Source organism: Homarus americanus, unplaced genomic scaffold, assembly GCF_018991925.1.
Source record: "Homarus americanus isolate GMGI-L3 unplaced genomic scaffold, GMGI_Hamer_2.0 scaffold532, whole genome shotgun sequence".
Taxonomy (NCBI): domain Eukaryota; kingdom Metazoa; phylum Arthropoda; class Malacostraca; order Decapoda; family Nephropidae; genus Homarus; species Homarus americanus.
The window spans coordinates 14,673-30,042 of record NW_024712028.1 but is presented as its reverse complement, the minus strand read 5'-3'; the positions used below and the strand labels follow the sequence as shown (position 1 = coordinate 30,042).

General features: G+C 50.3%; 1 non-coding gene across 1 annotated transcript; it reads left to right on the top strand.

The window, feature by feature from the left end:
* The first annotated feature begins 18 nt into the window (after positions 1 to 18).
* On the top strand, positions 19 to 134 carry LOC121859171. Its single transcript, XR_006087614.1, has one exon. It is a non-coding gene; the product is annotated as a U5 spliceosomal RNA (small nuclear RNA).
* The last annotated feature ends 15,236 nt before the right edge of the window (positions 135 to 15,370 follow it).

Here is a 15,370-nt window from a genome sequence, read left to right as displayed (position 1 = left end):
TGAACAACTTTGCGACCATAGCTCTGGTTTCCCTTCAAAACGCATAAATCTTTCGCCTTTTACTAAAGATTTCCGTGGGGGGGAACAACTCAATGAGTCTTAATTAATTTTTTCTTAGCCCATTCACATGGGCTCACAAAACTAATTCAAATTAGCTGAAAAGAATCATACAATGTCGTAATCAAGTGTATGTGATCTAATGTAGTAAAAAAAAAAAAATCTATTCACATATACAACGTCCTGGATGGAACAATTATCCCGACTATTACATATCTAAATCAGGTTGGGAGAATACAGATCTGTCATAAAATTAATTTCATGCACTTATTAAAAATTGCTCTAGACATCAAACAAACCAAGGGTACCTAGGGACAGCACTAGGATCCCGCTTCCTCTATCAAGAAATAAAAAATATTGAAATTGAATTGAAATCTGTAAACCTTTTGAGTTCCCTACTTGAAATATTTGTTCTCTAACCACTTCGGGAGAACGGAGTCCTCCGGAGAGACTCAGGTATTCCAAAATACCGCACAGGGTGTTCATGAAATTTGAATTGGTGAGAGAACACCCTTACTTTGCGTCAACTTAGAGATGTCTGATTACAGATGAAGCGTTCAAGATCCTTTGTGACTGATGTTGAAAGCTTCTATTGTATTTACTGTTAGTGAAATTGTCAATATAAGTCAGGGTAGAATCTACTTTAAGAATGAGGTATCATTGACGTCATCCCTAGAGATGCCAGTAATTGTTAACTGTGGCTGAAGTCACCCCCTTTTCATATATGAACATCACAGAATCTGATGTTCATGGTGAAATTGTTGTAAGGGCGTTAATTAAGAAATTAATTAATTATCCTGAAGGGGACTCTCACGCCACGTATCTCTGAAAATCTAACGGGTGTAACCTAATACTACTTGTCTAACGCTCCGGAACGTTCACCAGGGACTGCCATCTTGAACCTTGAAATCAATTTAATTCTGGTCTTCGATAGCTCAGTCACAGCGAAGTTTGAAAAAAGGATCTTAGGAAAGTAAAATGAGTTCGTAGTCTCATTTTCACGTAGTTGATTGATACGTTTATTGAGATAAAAAAATATACATCTCAAAGGGATGAAGTGACTTAAGTCATCCGCCACCCCAGTCCAGGAATGTCCCTCTCAGGACTCACATAAATCCCTAATACAGATATATCTTGTATAGTACATAGTTATATTCCAGATGCAAAATTTCTATATTTCTTGAATATTTCATCTACTTTCCTATTTTTAAGCATCCATTCTATTTGCTTGGAGACATTATTTATCTGGGCATTTCTATATACATTAAGAAATGGGCATCCCATGTGGCAGGGTATGGGACCTGGATGTTCTACAAACTCTACATTCCATATCCCGTTCACTTCTCTCGGCTCCAAGTTCCTAGTAATATTTATACCCTAATCTTAACCTCATACACACCGAATCTTTCCACCTGCTCCTATCTTTCCTATTTGTAAAATTTGTGTTCATGAGAACATGATAGTAATGTTTCATTGTTTCACTTTTCTCATATATTTCATTCCTTTTTAAATTATCTTCTATTGATTGTATTTTCCGCAATTTGCTCATAATTTTTTCAAAGTTTTAATACATATTATGTCAATCTCGGCCTTTTCCGTGACTCTTTTTGCTATTATATCTACTGCTTCATTAAGACCAATCCCCACATGTGAAGGGGCCCATACAAATCGAAAACTATGGCCTTTTTTCCTTATTGTATTTACAATTTTTCTACATAAACCAATAATGTGTTCAAAGACTGAACTCCCGCTGCTCAAAGAATCTAAAGCTGCCCTACTATCAACAAAAAAATATATATCTTTATTCCTCTTTACAACATTTTCTAATCCTACTAACAATGCATATAACTCGGCTTGTGTTGATGATCTAAAATTGCTCGGCCGTTGTCCAATTTTCGTGTCATCAGTACCTTGTTCTGTGTACTGGTTTATAAGGATCCCACACCCTGCCCTGCCACTTGACACAACTGAACCGTCACAATATACATGCAAGGTGTTTATTTTAGGCAAATTACTAATCTTATTCCCATAAACCACTTGCAAGTACAGTATTTTAAGTAAAAGATTGAACTTGAGAAACTTTGGATTGAAATATACTGTACTGTTTTATATTACGTTAAAATAATGACATTCTTGCAGTAAAATCCCCAGACAGGTTTACAATTCATTTCGGTAATGGTGGAGCACACGCTTAGCTCCAGATGGATTTTATGAAATAGCACCAAAATTTCTATTTACATGATCATAACACGAAAATGGAAACACTGCGCAGATGATGATAATGATATGGAGAGAAGTGAGCCGTTTGCTCAACAACAACAGAAGATCGCGGAAAGGTGTTATCACTACCAGAGACACGACCTTCCTCAAACCAAAACTGACGAAAAAACGCTATATACTCCAAGAGGTCTCCCGGTGCTCACCTTAACCGCGGAGCCGGGAACATTTCACCAGGGGGAGCGCAGTAGTACTTCCGAGCATCAAGCTCGCTCACCGAAACCACTAACGTTGATGAAGGACCAAAAGGACGACCTGCCGAGGTCCGAGGGCTGGGTGAGAGAACTGTTAGAAAATATGAGGTTCTCCCAAAGGCCGACGCCGAAGTTCAGCGGAGGAACTTGTGGTGAATACTGGAAGCTCAAGGAACCCTTCCAGCGACACGTTGGGATGCCGCAGATACTTGATGCTTTGAAATTAGAGACACTCTTCGTCGATTATGCCAGCTCCGCTAAGGACGCTCTGCGAGGATGCCTGCAAATACAAAATCCCAAAGCATGGTACAATGAAGCACCCACGTGGGGTCCCGGGTTACCTTTCCGGTTCCGGGACCAGGTTTTGGGGTACCCCCGGTATGTTTCCTCTCACTGCATGGTCTTAGTAATAACCACAGCAATGGAGAAATACCGGGTTCCCTGCCCGCCTCCTAAAATATAGTATAGTCAACTCTCATACTTTCACCTCTTAGAAAGTCCAAATCTGTGTTCTTTCTTCTATGTAAAAAGGACACTGATTATGTACTCCCCGTTAAGCTGATAAGAACAGATACTACACTTTGATCTTAGCCAAAAGGCATCCTGTTGGTTCCGCTGTCCTTGCTCCACCTGACGTTGATTGTCTCTCCTCCTCCTCCTCCACTGTCGGACATGTCTGGCTACTTTGTTGTTGATTAAGCCTCTCTTTGTTGGGGCAGTATTGCACATCACACTGGAATCGAAAATGGCAAACCCTTTGCTCCTCCCTCATCTGCCTCTTGACGATACATTCGTGATTGCCTGGCCGGGAATTCAGTACAAGATGGCATCCAGAGAAACGCGCATGCGTGCGTAGTGTCAACAAAGGCTGTAAGAGACTGCTCCTTAAAATTCGTATTTCTGACGAATTCAGCGCGTCTACCAATCCCAGTCTGTGCAGACAACTATAGTAAGACCCAGTTATCAGCACAGTGGCAGATATTTTTTTGTTACTTTTGGACTTTGTCATTTTTTGGGGATAAAACATCTGGTCCTACCACCCGATCCCTCTGAGCAAAGTTTTTCAAGTTTGCGCATGCGCAATGTGATAGTGTGACGTCATTACCACTCCACCTGACTGCAGTTTTACCAACGTGCCCTATGCCCGCCTTTAAACGCTCCCGTTCGTTGGAAACGGCGGCAGTAGGTGACAGTGATGCTGACGACTTTCTTCTTGAAGACACGTCAAAGAAGAAGCAGAAACCTCAGAAGTCAGGGTCTCCAGCAGGGGCCACGGCTCCCCCTTGCACCCCTTCTGGGGCTATAGAGGGTGGACTCCAGTCATCGGGGTCCCCAAGTGAGCCTACATGTGGCTCAATGACCGACCCTCCGCCGACGATGGACATAGGGGATTCCCTTTGTCTCCCTGCCCCGTCGCGCCTTCGTCGTCTCGCCTTCCCTCGGGACTTGCCTCTGAGCACACGGACGACCTGGTTCTTCCGTCACTGCTCTCCACTTCAGGACTCAACACTTCGCCTCCGCCGAGGTCCCACAGCCGTGATAGTCACCACACAAATGGACGAGACGGTACGCCTGCTCACTCAGGTGGGCTTTCCTGCTCCCCAGGGGGAGGTGATGCTGAAGTTCACCATCATCACCCCAGAAACTCGTCGTACCAAGGTAATGGTTCGCCACGTACCCTGGGAGATCCCTATCGACGATCTTCGCCCTCTTCTCCCACAACTACTGGACATGGAACGCCGCATCAACCCGGTCTCCAAACGTCCATCCAACGAACTCATCGGCTGGTGGGTGGGCCCCCTCCCCCCGAAGGTGAATGTAGGACCAATTCACAACTGTCCTCTCGACCGATTTATCGGAACCCCGAAAATCTGTGGTCGTTGCCAATCGTGGAAACACCGCACCTGGGAGTGCACGAGGATGGTCGCCTGCGGTTTCTGTGCAGGTCCTCACGACACAGTGGAATGCAAATCGAAAATTCAGAACAAAATCCCAGTTATTCCACGGTGCGTCAATTGCCATGGCAGTCACCACGCCTGGAATGCCAATTGCCCACAGCGTCCTGGCACTCGCCCGGGGAAAACTTACCTTGTACCACCGCCCTCGTCTCTGACGAAGCCCCTGTCAACCAAACCTCAATCCTATCCACCACCGCCTCTTCCATCCACCAAGGATTTCCCATTGATCCTCTCCTCTACCACCCCCTCCATCACCCCTACCACCCATCCTTTCTCCCCTCCCTCCCTCTCCCTACCGTTCTTGGAACAAGGTCGTTGCCGGCCCTGCCACACAGTCACCACCATCTCCTGCCCACCCGGACCCCCGCTGTCTCTCACCAGCACCACCACCTCTTACTCAACTGAACCCTCACCGTCCCTCTCCGTCGCTACCACCACCACATGCCCAGTCGGGCCCTCGGCAATCCTCGCCGCCACCTCCAGCTCATGCACAGGTACACCAAGTTGGTTCTATGGAAACAATCACTCTCCGTCTGGATCGCCACTCCAAGCAAATCAACCTTCTCTCAGCCCAACTCGACTTGTTTGTGAAAACAATTGCGACATTGCAGAAGCAACAACAACTCATTCTGGACACCCTGACCCAACAGGGGCGCACTTTGCAAGCCCTGATGACCCGCCTCCTTCCATCTCCCGAGATGGAGGATCCATCCCTCGCTCTCCCACTCCTCCCTCTCCATTTCTCTCAACAGAATTTGGTACCTCCTCTGGAGCCCTGTCTAGCCCCTCCGACTCATCTCACACCGGAGGCCGTTCCCTCCTCTTCTTACAATGGAACATCCAGGGACTTAGACCTCGCCGGACAGACCTCGCCCAGTTTGTGCTCTCCCATCAAGTAGATGTTGCTCTACTTCAGGAAACCATCACAGACGATGTTACTCCACTCCGCCTCTCTGGCTATTCTGTTTACACCCTGCCTCGGTACCGTGGGCAGGCTCGTGGCCTCCTCACCCTTGTGCGTAACACCATTCCATCTGTTCGTCTCCCTTCACCTGACTCACATGGACCCCCGTCTGAATTACTTTCTGTCTCCCTTACTCTTGGTGACCGGACCCTTCGTGTAGTCAATGTTCATTTCAAGAGTGATTCTCTGGACCCCCAGGTTCTTCACGACCTCCATGATGGGGTTCCCACTATTGTTCTTGGCGACTTTAATGCCCGCCATCCCACTCTTACTCCGGATCATCCCACTCCATGTACCCTTAATGGATCACATCTCTCACAGTTTCTTAATGGGGATGATGATGTTCGCTTTCTTTGTCCTGACGATCCTACTCGCCTCCCCCATAGTTTCCTTGATGTTGGCTTACTATTGAACGGTCATACTTCCTTTCATCCTACCGTCTGCACCGAGCCTGCTCTGTATAGTGACCATCTTGCCGTTACTACCCATCTCAGGCTCTCCTTCTCTGCCCCGACATCAACTCCTTATCGATCCCCTCGCCTTCGTCTCACACAAGATGCTGTTCCTTCCCTTTACCCAATACCTTTCTACCTGGGCGGATTCCTATGTTGTCCCTCAGTCCCTTGACTCTTACAGCGCTGATTTTGTTGATGCCGTGTATGACTCTGTCAATCGCGCTACCCCTCCACGCCCTCCCCGTCACCCCAGAAGTGCCACCAACTACTGGTATCGTATCCCTGCCATGAGACATCTCCGGCAGGTAACCCGTGATCTCCACTCTGCCATACGGAGGTCTCGGTCTCCAGAGGACTGGGAAGACTTCAAAAATTGGTGCTCCTTTGCAACTCAGGAGCGCCGTCGGATACGTGAGGCGGACTGGCTATCCTTCACGGGATCTCTATCGTTCCAGTCGTCACCCTCTTATGTATGGAATCGGATTAATGCTATACGGGGTACTCGACGGAGGCCTCCTCCCCACCCTGACCCCGCCTCCCTTGCCTGCTCTTTAATGGAGGACTGGGCACGAGCTTCCTCCCCTGAGGCACTTCCAGATCCAATGCAGGAGGCAGTGCAGGCCCGCATCGATGCGTCTGAGCCTGTTGTTCGTGCTGCTCTTACCTCCCCTGCCCCCACTGATCATCCCATCACACAGTTCGAGCTTGACAGTGCTCGTCGCTCTAGAAAAGACACCTCTCCTGGGGATGATCAGATAACCTACTCCGTCCTCAACGCCTGTACTAATATTCCTAACGGCCCCTTGCTTGCTCTCTACAATATGTCTTATGAACATGGGGTTCTCCCGTCCAACTGGAAAAATGCCACTATTATCCCCATCCCTAAGCCGGGAGATCCTGGGAAATATCGACCCATTAGTCTTACCTCCTGTGTTTGCAAGATGATGGAGAGGGTACTCCATCGTCGCCTTCTTCACACCATAGGCGGCTTCCACAACTCCCTCAATGGTTTCATTCAACATCGCAGCACAGCACACTCCATTGCTTCCTTTTATTGCAATCAGACTGCCCGCGTCTCCGTCTTCCTTGATATCAAGGGAGCCTTTGATACGGCTCAGCCTGCCCTCATTTTAGCTGAACTTGCACGGTTAGGGGTTAAAGGGAGACTTCTACAATGGATCGCCTCTTACCTCACTGGACGTCAGGCCCGGGTTCGCGTTGAAGGCTCTATGTCTCCTGTTCAAGAAATGAACCTCGGCACCCCTCAAGGTGGAGTCCTGAGTCCCACCTTGTTTAACACTCTCATGCACTCCATTGCATCACTCCCGTGGCCGACAGAAGTTGTCCACTCAGGATATGCCGACGATGTCCTCCTCCAAGCCCCTGACTACCTCAGCATGCAGGAAGCCCTTGATCTGGTCTCCAGAGAGTGTGATTCACTTGGTTTCCTTCTTTCAACTGCGAAAACAAAAGCCATGTGGCACGGTCGTGTTGTACCTCCACCCCTTTTCTTATCAGGAACGCCCTTGGACTGGGTTAATGAGACAAAATACCTGGGTGTGTATGTAACTCGCACACGTTGTCAGATCCCTGAAGTCCGCTATCTTCGAGACATATGTTTTCGGCGTCTTGCTCCCCTCTCTACCATGTGCAGGGGTTCCCTTGGTGCCAGCATCCCTGTACTTCTCACCATGTACAAGTCTTTTGTTCGTTCCTGTGTCGACTATGCCGCCCCTGCCCTCGTCAACATTAGTCGGACTGCTGTCAACCGTCTCGAAGTTATCCAGAGGAAAGCTGCTCGTATCATCCTTGGGGCTCCTCAGTGGACACGCTCTACTTCTCTATATAACGAACTTGGTCTTTCCCCCTTACAGGATCGTGTCCAGGAGTTTTACCTAAAAACTGCCGTTTCCATTCTACGGGATCCTAGGGGCAACTATGTCCAAACCAACTTGACTACTGCTGTTCGAGACCGACCTCCATCTAGAAGACAGTGGCGAGGGTCACTCATCCGAGCCCTTCAGGAACACGACCTCCTGCCTGATATTGTTGTCACCCCTGCTGTTGGTTCGTCTCCTTCTCCCTGGCTGGATTTTCAACCTGAAGTGATTGCCCTCGGTGGACCGCTCCCGAAATCCCAGGTGAACCCTGTTATTCTCTGCAAATACCACCTCTCCAGGATCGCTCACTGGTCCCCAGGTAGGGTCGTCCTCTACACTGATGGTTCTGTTGACCCCGCTACAGGTAGGGCCGGGGCTGGTGTCTACATCTCCCGTCCTCATGCCCCTGAGCCTATCAAACTGTCTCTCAGAGTTTCTGACGGGGCATCCTCCACTCAGGCTGAACTAATAGCCCTCCTTGCTGCCCTTCTCGCTGAGGAAGAAGCAGATGGTTTGTGCCCCTTGCTTGTCTGCTGCGATTCCAGGTCTGCTCTCGACGGGATCGCATTTGGATCTGGGGAAAATAAGGACCTCATCCTCCGAATACGAGGGTTAACATCCACACTTCAGGATGAAGGCCGTCCTGTGACATTCCTATGGATACCTAGTCATGTCGGTATCTTGGGGAATGAGGCAGCAGATGACCTTGCCAAGACTGGCTGCAACAAGGCCACACCTGACTACGTTGTTCCTCGAACACTCTTACAGATTAGGACCCAAATCCGCCGCAAACAGAGAGAAGCTCGGGAAGCAGCCATCCCCCTGGACTCCCCGCCCACATGGTACGATGTCCTCCGTAAACTTCCTGACTTCTCGTACGTCTACGGGAAAGGGTCGCGGAAGGGGGACGTGATTGCTGCCCGTATCATCATTGGGTATGACTTTGCTTGGGAGATTGGTATCCCCACATCCCCTGAGCAACGCTCTTGTGCGTTATGCAGAAGACCCGACAGCCGCACCCTTATTCACTACCTCCTAAGATGTCCCCACACACAACGCTTCCGTGACGCCTGCTGGACCACCACTCCACGACCCCCTGACGGAGACACGATGATCCTCCCAATACTGGCCAGATATTTTGTAAATAATATTAATTATGTGTTAAAGGAACATCCTTCCTTCCTTAGGCTTTAGTAAGCCCCTTTATAATATTTATACTGTATATACTTTTCACACTTGCCAGATGATTCTGGTGTCATTGTACAGGGGTACCTAGTGACAACACTAGGATCCCGCTTCCTCTATCAAGGAATAAACAATTGAAATTGAATTGAATTGATGGTTGAGAGAAGAACGCGCATGCGTGCGTAGTGTCAACAAAGGCTGTAAGAGACTGCTCCTTAAAATTCGTATTTCTGACGAATTCAGAGCGTCTACCAATCCCAGCCTGTGCAGACAACTATAGTAAGACCCAGATATCAGCACAGTGGCATATATTTTTTTGTTACTTTTGGACTTTGTAATTTTTTGGGGATAAAACATCTGGTCCAACCACCAGATCCCTCTGAGCAAAGTTTTTCAAGTTTGCGCATGCGCAGTGTGATAGTGTGACGTCATTACCACTCCACCTGACTGCAGTGTTGCCAACGTGCCCTATGCCCGCCGTTAAACGCTCCCGTTCGTTGGAAACGGCGGCAGTAGGTGACAGTGATGCTGACGACTTTCTTCTTGAAGACACGTCAAAGAAGAAGCAGAAACCTCAGAAGTCAGGGTCTCCAGCAGGGGCCACGGCTCCCCCTTGCACCCCTTCTGGGGCTGTAGAGGGTGGACTCCTGTCATCGGGGTCCCCAAGTGAGCCTACATGTGGCTCAATGACCGACCCTCCGCCGACGATGGACATAGGGGATTCCCTTTGTCTCCCTGCCCCGTCGCGCCTTCGTCGTCTCGCCTTCCCTCGGGACTTGCCTCTGAGCACACGGACGACCTGGTTCTTCCGTCACTGCTCTCCACTTCAGGACTCAACACTTCGCCTCCGCCGAGGTCCCACAGCCGTGATAGTCACCACACAAATGGACGAGACGGTACGCCTGCTCACTCAGGTGGGCTTTCCTGCTCCCCAGGGGGAGGTGATGCTGAAGTTCACCATCATCACCCCAGAAACTCGTCGTACCAAGGTAATGGTTCGCCACGTACCCTGGGAGATCCCTATCGACGATCTTCGCCCTCTTCTGCCACAACTACTGGACATGGAACGCCGCATCAACCCGGTCTCCAAACGTCCATCCAACGAACTCATCGGCTGGTGGGTGGGCCCCCTCCCCCCGAAGGTGAATGTAGGACCAATTCACAACTGTCCTCTCGACCGATTTATCGGAACCCCGAAAATCTGTGGTCGTTGCCAATCGTGGAAACACCGCACCTGGGAGTGCACGAGGATGGTCGCCTGCGGTTTCTGTGCAGGTCCTCACGACACAGTGGAATGCAAATCGAAAATTCAGAACAAAATCCCAGTTATTCCACGGTGCGTCAATTGCCATGGCAGTCACCACGCCTGGAATGCCAATTGCCCACAGCGTCCTGGCACTCGCCCGGGGAAAACTTACCTTGTACCACCGCCCTCGTCTCTGACGAAGCCCCTGTCAACCAAACCTCAATCCTATCCACCACCGCCTCTTCCATCCACCAAGGATTTCCCATTGATCTCCTCTCCTCTACCACCCCCTCCATCACCCCTACCACCCATCCTTTCTCCCCTCCCTCCCTCTCCCTACCGTTCTTGGAACAAGGTCGTTGCCGGCCCTGCCACACAGTCACCACCATCTCCTGCCCACCCGGACCCCCGCTGTCTCTCACCAGCACCACCACCTCTTACTCAACTGAACCCTCACCGTCCCTCTCCGTCGCTACCACCACCACATGCCCAGTCGGGCCCTCGGCAATCCTCGCCGCCACCTCCAGCTCATGCACAGGTACACCAAGTTGGTTCTATGGAAACAATCACTCTCCGTCTGGATCGCCACTCCAAGCAAATCAACCTTCTCTCAGCCCAACTCGACTTGTTTGTGAAAACAATTGCGACATTGCAGAAGCAACAACAACTCATTCTGGACACCCTGACCCAACAGGGGCGCACTTTGCAAGCCCTGATGACCCGCCTCCTTCCATCTCCCGAGATGGAGGATCCATCCCTCGCTCTCCCACTCCTCCCTCTCCATTTCTCTCAACAGAATTTGGTACCTCCTCTGGAGCCCTGTCTAGCCCCTCCGACTCATCTCACACCGGAGGCCGTTCCCTCCTCTTCTTACAATGGAACATCCAGGGACTTAGACCTCGCCGGACAGACCTCGCCCAGTTTGTGCTCTCCCATCAAGTAGATGTTGCTCTACTTCAGGAAAACATCACAGACGATGTTACTCCACTCCGCCTCTCTGGCTATTCTGTTTACACCCTGCCTCGGTACCGTGGGCAGGCTCGTGGCCTCCTCACCCTTGTGCGTAACACCATTCCATCTGTTCGTCTCCCTTCACCTGACTCACATGGACCCCCGTCTGAATTACTTTCTGTCTCCCTTACTCTTGGTGACCGGACCCTTCGTGTAGTCAATGTTCATTTCAAGAGTGATTCTCTGGACCCCCAGGTTCTTCACGACCTCCATGATGGGGTTCCCACTATTGTTCTTGGCGACTTTAATGCCCGCCATCCCACTCTTACTCCGGATCATCCCACTCCATGTACCCTTAATGGATCACATCTCTCACAGTTTCTTAATGGGGATGATGATGTTCGCTTTCTTTGTCCTGACGATCCTACTCGCCTCCCCCATAGTTTCCTTGATGTTGGCTTACTATTGAACGGTCATACTTCCTTTCATCCTACCGTCTGCACCGAGCCTGCTCTGTATAGTGACCATCTTGCCGTTACTACCCATCTCAGGCTCTCCTTCTCTGCCCCGACATCAACTCCTTATCGATCCCCTCGCCTTCGTCTCACACAAGATGCTGTTCCTCCCTTTACCCAATACCTTTCTACCTGGGCGGATTCCTATGTTGTCCCTCAGTCCCTTGACTCTTACAGCGCTGATTTTGTTGATGCCGTGTATGACTCTGTCAATCGCGCTACCCCTCCACGCCCTCCCCGTCACCCCAGAAGTGCCACCAACTACTGGTATCGTATCCCTGCCATGAGACATCTCCGGCAGGTAACCCGTGATCTCCACTCTGCCATACGGAGGTCTCGGTCTCCAGAGGACTGGGAAGACTTCAAAAATTGGTGCTCCTTTGCAACTCAGGAGCGCCGTCGGATACGTGAGGCGGACTGGCTATCCTTCACGGGATCTCTATCGTTCCAGTCGTCACCCTCTTATGTATGGAATCGGATTAATGCTATACGGGGTACTCGACGGAGGCCTCCTCCCCACCCTGACCCCGCCTCCCTTGCCTGCTCTTTAATGGAGGACTGGGCACGAGCTTCCTCCCCTGAGGCACTTCCAGATCCAATGCAGGAGGCAGTGCAGGCCCGCATCGATGCGTCTGAGCCTGTTGTTCGTGCTGCTCTTACCTCCCCTGCCCCCACTGATCATCCCATCACACAGTTCGAGCTTGACAGTGCTCGTCGCTCTAGAAAAGACACCTCTCCTGGGGATGATCAGATAACCTACTCCGTCCTCAACGCCTGTACTAATATTCCTAACGGCCCCTTGCTTGCTCTCTACAATATGTCTTATGAACATGGGGTTCTCCCGTCCAACTGGAAAAATGCCACTATTATCCCCATCCCTAAGCCGGGAGATCCTGGGAAATATCGACCCATTAGTCTTACCTCCTGTGTTTGCAAGATGATGGAGAGGATACTCCATCGTCGCCTTCTTCACACCATAGGCGGCTTCCACAACTCCCTCAATGGTTTCATTCAACATCGCAGCACAGCACACTCCATTGCTTCCTTTTATTGCAATCAGACTGCCCGCGTCTCCGTCTTCCTTGATATCAAGGGAGCCTTTGATACGGCTCAGCCTGCCCTCATTTTAGCTGAACTTGCACGGTTAGGGGTTAAAGGGAGACTTCTACAATGGATCGCCTCTTACCTCACTGGACGTCAGGCCCGGGTTCGCGTTGAAGGCTCTATGTCTCCTGTTCAAGAAATGAACCTCGGCACCCCTCAAGGTGGAGTCCTGAGTCCCACCTTGTTTAACACTCTCATGCACTCCATTGCATCACTCCCGTGGCCGACAGAAGTTGTCCACTCAGGATATGCCGACGATGTCCTCCTCCAAGCCCCTGACTACCTCAGCATGCAGGAAGCCCTTGATCTGGTCTCCAGAGAGTGTGATTCACTTGGTTTCCTTCTTTCAACTGCGAAAACAAAAGCCATGTGGCACGGTCGTGTTGTACCTCCACCCCTTTTCTTATCAGGAACGCCCTTGGACTGGGTTAATGAGACAAAATACCTGGGTGTGTATGTAACTCGCACACGTTGTCAGATCCCTGAAGTCCGCTATCTTCGAGACATATGTTTTCGGCGTCTCGCTCCCCTCTCTACCATGTGCAGGGGTTCCCTTGGTGCCAGCATCCCTGTACTTCTCACCATGTACAAGTCTTTTGTTCGTTCCTGTGTCGACTACGCCGCCCCTGCCCTCGTCAACGTTAGTCGGACTGCTGTCAACCGTCTCGAAGTTATCCAGAGGAAAGCTGCTCGTATCATCCTTGGGGCTCCTCAGTGGACACGCTCTACTTCTCTATATAACGAACTTGGTCTTTCCCCCTTACAGGATCGTGTCCAGGAGTTTTACCTAAAAACTGCCGTTTCCATTCTACGGGATCCTAGGGGCAACTATGTCCAAACCAACTTGACTACTGCTGTTCGAGACCGACCTCCATCTAGAAGACAGTGGCGAGGGTCACTCATCCGAGCCCTTCAGGAACACGACCTCCTGCCTGATATTGTTGTCACCCCTGCTGTTGGTTCGTCTCCTTCTCCCTGGCTGGATTTTCAACCTGAAGTGATTGCCCTCGGTGGACCGCTCCCGAAATCCCAGGTGAACCCTGTTATTCTCTGCAAATACCACCTCTCCAGGATCGCTCACTGGTCCCCAGGTAGGGTCGTCCTCTACACTGATGGTTCTGTTGACCCCGCTACAGGTAGGGCCGGGGCTGGTGTCTACATCTCCCGTCCTCATGCCCCTGAGCCTATCAAACTGTCTCTCAGAGTTTCTGACGGGGCATCCTCCACTCAGGCTGAACTAATAGCCCTCCTTGCTGCCCTTCTCGCTGAGGAAGAAGCAGATGGTTTCTGCCCCTTGCTTGTCTGCTGCGATTCCAGGTCTGCTCTCGACGGGATCGCATTTGGATCTGGGGAAAATAAGGACCTCATCCTCCGAATACGAGGGTTAACATCCACACTTCAGGATGAAGGCCGTCCTGTGACATTCCTATGGATACCTAGTCATGTCGGTATCTTGGGGAATGAGGCAGCAGATGACCTTGCCAAGACTGGCTGCAACAAGGCCACACCTGACTACGTTGTTCCTCGAACACTCTTACAGATTAGGACCCAAATCCGCCGCAAACAGAGAGAAGCTCGGGAAGCAGCCATCCCCCTGGACTCCCCGCCCACATGGTACGATGTCCTCCGTAAACTTCCTGACTTCTCGTACGTCTACGGGAAAGGGTCGCGGAAGGGGGACGTGATTGCTGCCCGTATCATCATTGGGTATGACTTTGCTTGGGAGATTGGTATCCCCACATCCCCTGAGCAACGCTCTTGTGCGTTATGCAGAAGACCCGACAGCCGCACCCTTATTCACTACCTCCTAAGATGTCCCCACACACAACGCTTCCGTGACGCCTGCTGGACCACCACTCCACGACCCCCTGACGGAGACACGATGATCCTCCCAATACTGGCCAGATATTTTGTAAATAATATTAATTATGTGTTAAAGGAACATCCTTCCTTCCTTAGGCTTTAGTAAGCCCCTTTATAATATTTATACTGTATATACTTTTCACACTTGCCAGATGATTCTGGTGTCATTGTACAGGGGTACCTAGTGACAGCACTAGGATCCCGCTTCCTCTATCAAGGAATAAACAATTGAAATTGAAATTGAATTGCGTCGGTCATGCTTGGCTCCTGTCGTGTTCTCATTGTTGCCACTCGCCGGCATTCTTCTCTGGCTATTTCCCTGACGACAGGATCCGGTGACGTGAGTTATTTAAATGCGGTATCCACCAGGAAAATGTCAGAGTCTTCTGCCGCGAGTGGGACACCACACGCTCCAGCTTTACTGCTTCCGTATAGGTACTCATTCGACGCTCTTGACGGTAGATGTAGCGTGTGTTTCAGCATTGTCTTCATTTCGTTGTCCAGGTGTGCCCAGTCTGTTTTCCTCAGTTGCCAAGTCCTCATTGCATGCACTCCTGCCGGGTACATGAATGTCTTGAGTGCATCTATTCTCTGCCACGGTGCTAGCTTGCTTGTCAGTATTTTGGTCCCGAGGTGCATTAGTTCCTCTACTGTTTGGATGTTTGGCAGAAGATGGAACCCAACTGGTCGCCCCAAGAATAGCGTAGCTTCGCCATCGCTC